Consider the following 13,513-nt stretch of genomic DNA (forward strand, 5'->3'; position numbering starts at 1 on the left):
TCAGGCACATTCATGCAATATTAACGTATATGGGATATAACTGAGAAATATCTACCTGGCAACTAATGAACCCACGTTTGCGGAGATGCCACATCCCAGGGTTAGCCAACTGAGGGTGGCTACGAACTCCTGTCCGCAATAGTACATTGTGGTTGTATTGAGGAAATGGAAAGTGTACGTTTAAGTACTTCGGGAGTGTGATGAGTAAGGATGGAAGTTTGTAGGGTGAACTGCTTGAACTGGTACGACAGGGTTGTTGGTTCCTTGAAAGGAGTGATAAGGAACAGGGAAGTGAGCATGGAAGTTTAAAAGTTACTACATGACAGTATTGTGATACCAACTCTACCCTATTCAAGTGAAGCTTGGACGACATTGGAAAGACACAAGTCAAGAGTGAGAGCAGTGGAAATAAATTATTTAAGAGGGACCTGTGGAGTCACATGGAAAGACAGGCTGACGTGCGTTGCAGTGTGGATATCGATGATAGGAAGTGTTAGGAGGAACACACTGACGTGGTTTGGCCATGTGGAGAGGATGGAGAATGAGAGACTGACGAAGAGAATGTACGTTAGTGAGGTTGAGGGTAGAAGAGGGAGGGGGAGGCCGAGGATGAGATGACTGGATGGAGTAGACGAAAAGGGTCATTTGTATCTGATTTCATTTCTATTGGTAACTTCAAGAAAACCAAATGGTCATGTTGTTTGTTAAGGTAAAAGAATCCACTTTAGGAATCCTTCAAAATTATAATACTTAAGTGAACCTATAAACCTCATAATAATGGGTTAATACACAATATATACAACTTCTTCATATGTACACCCGCGAACCAAATTTTCGGTACCCCCCTAGATGGAAGGAAGTGGAAGTCAGGGTTAGAGAGAGGGCAGGTGAACGGACAACCGTGAGTGGTACTTTGGAACTGAGCTACGAGGCGAATAGTGAGAAACCTAATGACACTGGATTCGAAACATTTCCATGCTATTCACCTGCAAAACATTATGCGTTGGTAACATACATACTGTAACATATAACAGACTACTGTGTTATCATGGTGTCTTATGATACTGACCCATCTGTTTCGGATCCTCATCACACAAATAAAGCACCGAGCCAGTTGTATATAAGTTGCAACTTGTCATTACCACTGCAGTTATAATTTTTGTGAATATCCCTGGATTGTCTATAGCTATAATATAAAATGATTGTGAATTTAATGTTGATTTTCACAGTAGTTCTACGGATGGTTATATGTGGCAATTATTTTATGTGGACGACTAAACCACATTGTGATGGACAGCGGAGAGATTCTCCAAAAATTTATTATACCCAGATGAAATTAGATGCAAACAAAATATTATGAGACAACGAAGACACAGCTGTGGTATCCTGCTCCGCCTTGTTATCAAGGCCTTAACTGGGGCTTCACCTCATACGTGCATTATTTTCCTTCAGTCTCTGCCTCTATTACTCTTACTTCCCGGTATGCTCTTACTGCGAGTCGTCATATTCCTTGGAGGGTTTCTTGTCGTCCGGTCCTATAACCCGTACTGTATTACATTATTCCTCGCATCATCACTCCCAGACAACGTTAGCACAAGACTGTTGAATCTGTTAATACCATTATTGCCACTGCCACTACTATTCCCCCTTTCCCCATTGTGTCTACTGCAATTCCCCTCACAGTACTACAACTGCTAGTCCTATTACTACACTATAAATCTGTAAAATAATATATATGATTGTCCTTGTGTCTGTGTATCCGTTAATCATATTGTCCCTGTCCCACTGTCGACAACTCGTCACTTACCCCGCACCGCTACCCCAGTTGCACCCCACCCCCCTCGCTCCCACCCACCATGAGCTCTATTCCTCCACCACTCCGAACCATTTTACCCCTCACCTCCTTCTTGGGCCACCAGGCCTGTTGTTCACCTTTTACCGGTGAATATACGTGGCATGCATTAATAAGAATAATTATAAAATTGACAGCAACAACATACATCTGCAGTATTCCGAACATTACATAATTATAAAAGTCGCAGACCCAAACGTGACTATATTACGAAGCTCTGATATATTAACCACAGAACCGACCACAGATCGTTCCTATCATTGCCACTGGACCTTACCTGCAGCACTTCACCATGGTAATACAACCCATTGAAGTCCTTTGTGGGATCACTACACGTTTGGGAAAAATAACAGCGCACAACATGCCTACAACCCATTAAAATACACCTGTGACGTTTCACTGACATCCATTAAATTGCCTAGAAGTTAGCGGACAAACAAACACATGGCTGGACATAGACTGAGGCCGAATGTCTCGCATCGGTATATGACAACCTGACAAAACTATTACGATCCTGCTTTGTAGGTGTCATCATAGTTATAATAATAATAATAATAATAATAATAATCGTAGTAGTAGTAATAGTAGTAGTACCAGTAGTAGTAATAGTAGTAGTAGTAGCAGTAGTAGTAGTAGTAGTAGTAGTAGTAATCACATGTTAATATGCATGATACAGAGGAGGACAAACATCATAATCTCCCTGATAAAACAAGTGAAAACAGCTGTGACATATAAAACCAACCAGTGCCACAATATGCTGTAGTGGTAGGGTTATAGTAACACTAAATTAATGTTTGACCGCAACCCAACTTTCTCTCGTGGCAAACAGAATCTGCATTGCGTCGACACATGCTATTCCAGTGTGTGTCCTTCTCAGTATCGTGCCTAATAACATGTGATTAATTATTGTTATTATTATTATTATTATTATTATTATTACTGTGATGACACCTGCAATGCAGGATCACAAGAGTTTTTTCAGGTCTTTACGTACCGATGCGAGACATTCTGCTTCTGTCCGTCTGTGTCCAGCCGTTTGTTTGTTTGTCCACTAACTTCTAGGCTAGTTGATGGATGTCAGTGAAACATCATATGCTTATTTTAGTGGTTTGTAGGCATGTTGTGCAGTTATTTTTCCCAAACACGTGTAGCGATCTCACAGAGGACTACAGTGGGTTGTATTACCATGGTGAAGTCCTATAGGAAACGTGCAATGGTAATAATAAGAACGGTCTGTGGTCGGTTTTGTGGTTAATATATCAGTGCTCCGTAATATAAGCATGTTTGGGTCTGCAGTTGTTAAGTGTAATGTTAGGAACACTACAGTACACATCTACGATGTTGTTGTTATTATTATATTATTATCGTCATACCTTTAGAAGGCTGAGCGATCATGTTTTTAACTGCATCTGTATGTGTGTGTGTGTGTGTGTGTGTGTGTGTGTGTGTGTGTGTGTGTGTGTGTTTTCTATTATATCTCATGGACTGCTTGAGCTATCAACAAGAAGCCTTCAGCGTATCAAGATATGGCCAAAATCTTGGAGGAGTTCGAAAATGGAAACTCGGGGTCAGAGTCAAGGTCACCAAACTAACTGCTAAAGGTCTAGTTTTTATTGCCTGCCTTTAGCACCATTAAATCTCATGAATGGCTTGAGCTATCAACATAAAACCTTCATGGTATCAAAATATGGCCTAAAGTTTGGTCTTGGCAAACAGAATACTTTAGAGGGAGATTACCGTTTAGCTCTCAATTGCCTTTTTTATTATTAATGCATGCCACGTATATTCACCGGTAAAGGGTGAACAACAGGCCTTCTAGCCCAAGGATGAGGTGAAGGGTAACGTGGTGTCGGAGTGGGGAAGGAGTAGAATCCATGGTGGGTGGGAACTGGAGAAGCGGTGCCGGGTCAGTGACGAGTTGTCGACGGTGGGACAGGGACAATAATTATGATTAACAGATACACAGACATAAGGACAATCATATTTATTATACAGATTTATAGTGGAGTAGTAATAGGAGCAGCAGTAGTAGTACTATGAGGGAAATTAGACACAATAGGAAAAGAAGGATTACAGTAGTAGTGGCAGTGGCAATAATGGTATTAACAGATTCAGCAGTCTTGGGCTAAAGTTGTTTGTCTGGGAGTGATGATGCGAGGAATAATGTAATACAGTACGGGTTATAGGACCGGACGACAAGAAACCCTCCAAGGAATATGACGACTCGCAGTAAGAGGATACCGGGAAGTAAGAGTAATAAAAGAGGCAGAGACTGAAGGAAAATAATGCACGTATGAGGTGAAGCCCCAGTTAAGGCCTTGATAACAAGGCGGAGCAGGATACCACAGCTGTGTCTTCGTTCTCATAATATTTTGTGTTTGCATCTAATTTCATCTGGTTATAGTAAATTTTTGGAGAATCCGCTGTCCATCACAATGTGGTTTAGTCGTCCACATAAAATAATTGCCACATATATAACCATCTGTAGAACTACTGTGAAAATCAACATTAAATTCACAGTCATTCTATATTATAGCTATAGACAATCCAGGGATAACATTCACAAAAATTATAACTGCAGTGATAATGACAAGTTGCAACTTATATACAACTGGCTCGGTGCTTTATTTGTGTGATGAGGATCCGAAACAGATGGGTCAGTATCATAAGACACCATGATAACACAGTAGTCTATGTTATATGTTACAGTACTCTATGTTACCAACGCATAATGTTTTGCAGGTGAATAGCATGGAAATGTTTCGAATCCAGTGTCATTAGGTTTCTCACTATTCGCCTCGTAGCTCAGTTCCAAAGTACCACTCACGGTTGTCCGTTCACCTGCCCTCTCTCTAACCCTGACTTCCACTTCCTTCCATCGAGGGGGGTACCGAGACTTTGGTTCGCGGGTGTACTCTAAATTAACTTTGAAACACCACCATTTTTATCTAGAAATCAGAAAACACTTAATTGTGTAGAAATTGTCTCGGAAAAAAATTACGTAACTAGGCAAAAATGAGGTAACACGTAGGATGAAGTAGATACAAAGGTAAAGAAAGCTTCCATTTGAGGATGTTTGATCCCAAAATGATTTCTTTGATTACAGATGAGAAGGCGACTTCGAAATTGATTCATAAAACGGATATTATTTTTATTGGTATAACTAGGGGGTTAAGGTCATCTGATCAAATGTAAAATGAGAATTCTGATCTCAGTATGAAGGATCGTGTTATATTATTACCCATGTTTACACATATAAAATCACTGAGAAACTCAAGAAATCATTTACCAGATAGTTGTTTAGATATTGATTATCAGATATATATCATTATAAGAAAGTAAATACAAAGCCGTACTGAGATATACAATTTAATGTTATTTTCTGATTCCTTATATACACTGCTTTATTGTTCACAATGCCATAAACAAAAAAGAAATCAGGTTGACGGAGCCACGATCTGAACTGTTGCCTGTCCTGTTGAGATGAGATGGATTTTTAATTTTCGATGAGTCAGTTAATTTGATTTTCCCACTTACGTTATCCGCCACTTAGGGGATAAAAGATAGTGTCAAATGTGAACTAGTTATGGATCATTGCATCCGCTTTGGGGTAGGTCACAACTATTTTACTAGAAGATGGCTGTATAAGCTTATTTTTGGACGATAGCGCAAAATATGTAAATTTCACAAATGTACCGATAATTGATTGGCAAACTCACCCAATTATTTTCATAGCTCAGAAGGCTCTTCTGACTGTGAAAATAATCACATTTACCCAACATATAACAAAAACTCAATTGACACAGAGTTGGCACCTGTGGGTTTGAAAACAGTGTTTCAATTGATTGGGTTGTCAAACAAACAAGAAACTTCGAATGAGTATTCGTTTTTATCTGGACTAGAATCACTTTAAAATTACGTCGACCCTTGTGACTAAATGTAAAAATAAGAATATTTGCACATTATGAAGAATCGTGTTAAACCGAAAGCCACGTTTCTTTAGCTAAAATCTCTCAAAACTGATACCTTTTGATGTGGAATACTAGTGAGCTTCGGACTATCGCCTATAAATTTATGCGAGGGTGTATAAACACTATCGGAATACGGGGATATATAATTATTTACCATTTATAAGTACATCCCTCATTTACGTTTATTTGTAGTGTATGACAGCTACAAAAAGTGCAGGTTGAACGTATACTGAGTGAACTGTAATAATGTCGTTTGGAGATTGGATTTTTACATTATGAAGAGGGTCATTTCTGGAATTTTCCCCTGTCATGGTAATTTCAGATAATAAAATGGTCATATTCTTTTGTTACGATAAAAGCATCCGTTTTATTTATAATTTAAAAAATAATATAATTAAAGTATCACGAAAAAATCAAAATTGTTAGTGAAAACAATAAATCTATAACTTCTACAAATGTACTCTAAATTAGCTTGCACACTTTCATTTGTATCGAAAATTCAGGAAACCTTTCTAAGGGTTTGAAAATTCCGTTTCGGAAAAAAAAAAGTCAGTAATAATGCCAAATGATGTAATTAAGTACAATGAAATCAATTGACAAGTAAAGAAGGCTTTCATTTGAGGGTTTTTAAGCCAAAAGAGTTTTGTTTCATGAGACGTGAAAACATCTTGGAAAATGCCGGATAAAACTGTTATCATTTTTATCTATATCGAGCCTCGGATCAACTTAAATGAAATGGAATATTATCGCAGTATGACGGCTCGTATTACCCATATTAACAATGTAAAATCACTCCGAAAGGCAATAAAACGTTTACAAGAAAATTGTTTAGGTACTGAATATCAGACATATATTATTACAAAAAAAAAAGTTACTCAGATATATAATTTACAAATATTACTTGGTTCCTTTTGTACGCCGTATCTTAATTCATAATGATCCTTAAAAAAAAAAAAAAAAAAAAAAGGTTCCCAGAGTGTTGACTGTAACCGGTGCCTGACGTACTGAGATTAACTGGATTTTTATTTCTCGATATGTCTATAGTGTTTTTATCATCTTAGTATCCGTGACTTCAGGGATAAAAGATAGTGCCATTTGTGAACTAGTTACGGAGGATAGCATCCGCTTTGGGAGTTCACAACTATTTTATTGATGATGGCTGTTTAAACTTTTTTGATCGATATAGATAAATATGGATCTTGAACAAATATAGTGAAAATTTATTGCGAAACACCTATTTATTTCCAAAAGTCAGAAAATATTTGAAAGGTTAAAAAAAAAAAAAATCGAATGGATATCCGTTTTTATCTTCAGTAGAATCACTTTAAAGTTACATCAAGTTTTCTAAATGTTGCAAAAAAAAAAAAAATACGAAGAATATTTGCATATTATGAAGGATCGTGTAACACCATAATCCACATTTCCATAGGTGAATATCAAAACATATCTCATGAAAAGAGAATATTGAACTTTTGACTTTCACCTAAAAACTATTTCGAGGAAATTATTATCGGAATAGAGAGATTTATATTTAATTACCATTTATTACTTTATTGCTCATCTCCATAGTCATATAATGCATGAGATATACAAAATAATGCAGTTTGAAGGAACACTGAAAGAACTTCATTTAAGTCGTTTGGATATTTGATTTTCATTTTTGCTTGTTTTCATCTGTAGGGGAAATTTCATGAAAACAAAATAGTCAAGATGTTTTGATAGGGAATAAGAACCCTCTTCAGGAATACTTGAAAATTCTTGTACTAAAGTTATCCAAAAAAACGCCTAATACAGAAGGGAAAAAAAACTAAATACGCAACTTCCACAAATGTACTTAGAATTTACTTTGAAACACTCCCAGTTTCATCTAAAAATTCAGAAAACATTTCTGAGCATGAAGTTCCGTCTAAAAAAAAATCAGTAAAAAGGGCAATACGTAGGACGATATTCATTAAAAGGGAAAAAAGACTTTCAGTTGAGAGTTTTTAGTACCAAAGAGTTTTATTTGGTTACAGATGTGAAAAAGACTTTGAAATTGATAGGTTAATCGTATTTTGTTTTTTATCTATATAACTAGGGTTTTAAAATGGCATCAAGCCTCCGGGTCATCTGTAAGAACAGGAATGTTTTCTGAGTATGACGGTTCGTGTGATATAATTATTCATATGTATCAAGGTAAAATCACTCCGATTGGCAAGAAATTGTTTACAAGAAAATTGTTTAGGTATTGGTTAGACATCATATATTGTTAGGAGAATGTAAATACGTAGCCGTACTGAGATATTCACTTTATTAACGTTACTTGAAAGATGAATGGAACGCAGTGAAAGATCGGGAAAATGGCAGTGTGGAGGAGGAATGGCAGTTGTTTAAGAGTGCTGTGGTGGGGCATGCAGAAGAGGTGTGTGGTGTGAGACGTGTGGGTGGTGGTGTAAGAAAAGGAAGTGAATGGTGGTGCGAGGAAGTAAGTATGGCTGTAGCTTAGAAGAGACGTGCATATGGAGTGTGGCTGCAGAGGAAGGATTAGATGTCATATGAAAGTTATAAGGAAATGAGGAATATAGCGAGAAGGGCTGTGCGTGATGCTGAAGTGGCAGCAGATGAGAGGTGGGGTAGGCTGCTGACAGAGAATTTTCAACAGAATAAGAAAATGTTTTGGAAGGAGGTGAAAAGGGTGCGAAAGGGAGAGTCTGGGAAGGAAGAACGAGTAAAAGCAGAGGATGGAAGGATGTTAATTGAGATGGATGCAGTAAGGAAGAGATGGGCAGAGTATTTTGAAAGATTGTTAAATGTAGAGGAGGAAAGGGTGGCTGAGATTGTGGCAGATAGAAGGGTGCAAGGAATAAATGTGTTGGGAGAGTTGAATGATTCTTTGATCACAAAGGAGGAAGTGGAGAAGGCAGTAAAGGAGATGAAAACAGGGAAAGCTGCAGGTATGGATGGGTGTGCTGTGGAATGCCTGAAGGGTGGTGGAGTGACTATTGTTGACTGGTTAGTAAGATTATTGAATGTGTGCTTTGAGAAAGGTATGGTGCCAATTGACTGGGCAAGTGCTTGTGTGGTCCCGTTGTATAAAGGCAAGGGTGATAAGTAGGAATGTACTAGCTTTAGGGGTATAAGTCTGTTGAGTGTTGTAGGTAAAGTGTATGGTAGAGTGTTAATTATGAGAGTTAGAGAGGGTACAGAGGGAGTGATTAGTGATGAGCAGTGTGGCTTTAGGAGAGGGAGGGGATGCGTTGATCAGGTGTTTGCTGTGAGACAAGTGTGTGAAAAGTATTTAGCGAAAGGCAAGGATGTGTTTTGGGCATTTATGGATTTAGAGAAAGCGTATCATAGAATTGATAGGGAGGCTTTGTGGACTGTTTTAAGATTGTATGGACGATGGTAGGTTACTAAAAGGGGTGAAAAGTTTTTATGTAAATAGTAGAGCGTGTGTAAGAATGGGAAATGCTGTGAGTGATTGGTTTCCCGTGAGAGTGGGGCTGCGACAGGGATGTGTGATGTCGCCTTGGTTGTTTAATATTTACATGGATGGTGTTGTAAGGGAGGTGAATGCAAGAGTTTTAGGTGGTCTGAGTCTGGTAAATGTTGATGGAGGAGAGTGGAATCTGAAGCAGCTGCTGTTTGCAGATGATACTGCACTGGTGACTGATTCAGAGGAGAGATTGAGACAGTTGGTAGAGGAGTTTGGAAGGGTGTGTGAAAGGAGGAAATTGAAAGTAAATGAGAATAAGAGTAAAGTGATGAAGTGTACGAGGTTGATAGATGGTAGGGGGATGAATATAGTTTTGAATGGTGAGTTGCTTGAGGAGGTAGATTGTTTTAAATATCTAGGGTCACATGTTGCTGTGGATGGAAGAATAGATGCAGAAGTGAAGTTTAGAATAAATGAAGTAGGAAAGGTGCTGGGAGGAATGAAAAAGTGTTTAAATGTCGTTTGCTTAGAATGGATGTAAAGAGAAGGCTGTATGAGGGTGTTGTGCTACCGACTGCGTTATATGGGGCTGAAACATGGAATATGGGTGTAGCAGAGAGGAAAAGTTTGAATGTAATGGAGATGAGATGTCTGAGGAGTATGTGTGGAGTGACGCGTATGGATCGAGTGCGAAATGATGAAGTGCGAAGGAGAACTGGAGTTGTTCGGGAGATGGCTGGTAGAGTTGAGCAGAGGGTGTTGCAATGGTTTGGGCATATGGAGAGAATGGATAATGAGCGATTGGTGAAAAAGATAACTAGATCTGATGTGAGAGGTGAAAGACTGAGAGGAAGACCACGAATAGGATGGATGGACAGTGTGAAGAGAGCGCTGGATGCGAGAGGGATGTCTGTTGAGCAAGGAAGAGTGGCTGTGCGTGACAGAAATAAATGGAGAGAAATTGTGAATGAATAAGTGATGACGCAGCCCTGAGGGGATATTCTCCCGCATTTGGTCTGATCAGCTAGTCAGGTCAGGTGCGGGTAAGGGTATGGGTCTGTTATGATGTGGCAGGGGTAAACCAGTTCTGCTGTCGGGCCCTGCTGTGGATGTCACTGCTTGCATTGCGCAGTTGACCCTTGTGCGGTGTGATGCGGTGAGGATCTGTCCGTTCTCCCCTTTGGGGCTAAGATGCGAATGAATGTGTTTGAATGGATGAGTAAATGGAGAGTGAGTCGTCCTGTCTCGGCTACCTCCCTTTCCTTGGGGGAAGCAGCCTAGGTATATAGATAGATAGATAGACTTGTTCCGGATGGTAGCATCCGGTTCCTGGGTAGTTAACAACTCTTTTACTAGAGCGATGGCTGTATAAGCTTATTTTTGGTAGAAATCGCCAAATATGAAACTTCCACAAATGTACCGAAAATTGATTGGGAGACAATCAACCATTTCCAAAACTCAGAATAATCTTCTGATTGAAAAATCACACGTAGCAAACATATAATAAGTGTTACATAGCCTATGATTTCATCATCCTTTGTGTAATTTTAACGCACAGTATGCTGCATGTTTGATCACGAGCGTGTTCTGCCTCAGTCCCCCCCTTCTACCGTTATAGTAGAGTAAGTCGTCCTTTCTGTTATTCAGTGGGGGATTGTCAACTGTTTGTCCCCATCGCTTCATTTGCGCGTCCTTCTTACAAGTTGTATCAAGCTCTGCCGGCCCCTATATAATGAGCTCAGTCTCTGCATCATGGCCACTTAGATCTGCTCCTCATTTTGTTCACATCTCTGTCCTCCCCTGTACAGTTATTATTATTGTGAGTGCTCAAGAAATCTCCAAACATCTAGCAGCTGTGTGTAATTTGAGTATAAGTGTTATTGCATTTTTTCTTGTACTGTGTAGCATAAGGTTAATTCTTAGGCCTAGTGAGGTTTTTGATTAATGTTGGGTTTTATGTCAGTCATTTTTGATAATAGTTTGTATCTGTAATAATTTATCTGGCATTCACTGAGTATTATCTGGTATCTCATTTTATCAGGGCTGACTTAGATAAATTTACTCTTGCTAATTTCGTGTTAATAGAGGCTATTGCAGTTAACCATATATTTAACCTGTTTATTTGCCATTACATTATCCTTATGAGTCCTGAATGTTTTGTTGTTAGTTTGAGCATTAAACTTTAACTTGTAATTTTACCTAACTCTTTTGTTTTGAACCTGGAACTTTACGGGACAGTAGTGACTCTTAGTATTCTCACTTAAAGTATACGTTATCTTTCTCTGTTCCGTAACATAAATTTGGCGACCTCATATCAGGATATTCAGGATATTATCATAAGGATATTGCTTGATATTTTGTGACTGTTACTTATTCATTATGTCTACTATTACTACACTTGATGAAGCCAAAGATTTTTTGTCAAATGTGCAAACAGTGTGTGATGTAGAAAACAGAACAGAATGAACTTAAGCTTGTTGCTCAACAATTGGGAATTGCTGTTCGCTCTCATCATTCTAAAGATCAGATTGTTGACATGATTAATGAAAGCTTGTTTAATGTAACTCCTCCAAATGAGCAAACGCAGATTGAATTAGCTAAGTTACAGCTAGCCCTGCAGGAGGGAAAAGCTAAGGAGGCTGAATTTCAGGCAAATGCTCGTATCCAAGAGGCACAGGTACAGGCCCAGGCACAAATTGAACTTGCTAGGATTCAGGCAGACCATGAGTATCGCATGAAACAAGGTGGAACTGGATCATCTAGCTCTGATGATTTTGATGTGGCTAAAAATGTTAAACATGTCCCTCCTTTTAATGAATCTGATTTAACTAAGTATTTTCAGTTGTTTGAGAGGGTAGCTACAGGTTTTAATTGGCCCAAAAAGTATTGGCCAGTACTCCTTCAAACTGTTCTCACCGGTAAAGCTCAAGTAACTTATGCATCTTTGCCTCAGGATCAGTCTGATAATTATGATGTAGTTAAGAGCTTGATTCTTAAGGCGTATGAGCTTGTTCCTGAAGCTTATAGAGTAAAATTTAGGGCAACTTACAAGCAAGATAAGCAAACCCATGTTGAGTATGCAAAAATCAAAGAAGATCTGTTAGAGCAGTGGTTAAATTCTAAGAATGTGGATTCTGATTTTGGTAAATTTAAGCAGATGATTTTGCTGGAGGATTTCAAAAGGTGTATTAGTAAAGATGTAAGCCTATATCTTGATGAGAGAAGAATCGATAATTTGTCTGATGCTGCAGTTTTACCTGATGAATATGTTCTCACTCACAAGAGATATTCTAAAGAAAAAGGGAAAGCTGAGAGTAAGTACGTTGCCTCTACTCAGAGTACAGGTAACAGGAAAGAGAATAAAGATGATGTTTCTCAGGAAGTAAATACCAGCTTCACTTCTAGATTTCAGAAAAGTAAATGTACTTATTGTAGTAAGTTTGGTCATACTACGGAGAGATGTTTCAGGAGACAGCGTGATGTGAACAAAAAGGAGTCTTTAAATATTCAGTCAATTGGTCTAGTTGTCCACTCTTGAGAGTTCCCAGAATTCTTTAACTGAGTTAACTGAACCTGCTTTGAGGGGTAACTTAAATTCTCATGATGGAGCTCCTCGTTTGAGCAGTAACGTGGGTGACGCTCTCGAGTTCATGTGCTAATTTCCTGTCTGATGGTTTTGTCAGTCCTCAGGACAGTAATGACAGGAAATCAGTTCAAATATATCGTGATACAGGTGCTTGCCAATCCCTTATGCTGACCAGTGTTCTAGGCTCTAATGTTAATTCCTCTGATGAAACTAATCTTACAAGGTGTAGGGAATAATTACTTCTCTGTCCCTCTGTGCAGAGTGAATTTAGTCTGGTTTTGTTAATGGTTCTGTTGTGGTTGGGTTGGTTGAGACACTTCCAATGTCAGGTGTAACTTTCTTACTTGGAAATGATATTGGTGGAAGTCAAGTGTGTCCAGCTCCTCAGTTGTCTAGTGAGCCAGTGGCTGCGTCCCAGGATTGTGATGTCCCTGATGTGTTCCCTGCATGTGCTGTCACTACGGCTAAGTCTAAAGTTACTGGTGATTTAGAGGATAATGATGATGATGTTATCCTAGCTGACACTTTTCTTGCTAATTTGGACCACTCACCAGATAAGGCAGTACCCCGTAGTGTTGATAATTTGTCTCGTCAAGAGTTGGTTGAGTTGCAGGTTGCTGACCCTGAGTTGAAAGGTCTAGCTAACTCTGCTTACAGTGAAGAAGAGTCAGCTGGTGCTTCTACTTGTT

The sequence above is a fragment of the Coenobita brevimanus genome, chromosome 51, assembly GCF_032717465.1.
Source record: "Coenobita brevimanus isolate Jiangsu-jjx chromosome 51, ASM3271746v2, whole genome shotgun sequence".
Classification (NCBI taxonomy): Eukaryota; Metazoa; Arthropoda; class Malacostraca; order Decapoda; family Coenobitidae; genus Coenobita; species Coenobita brevimanus.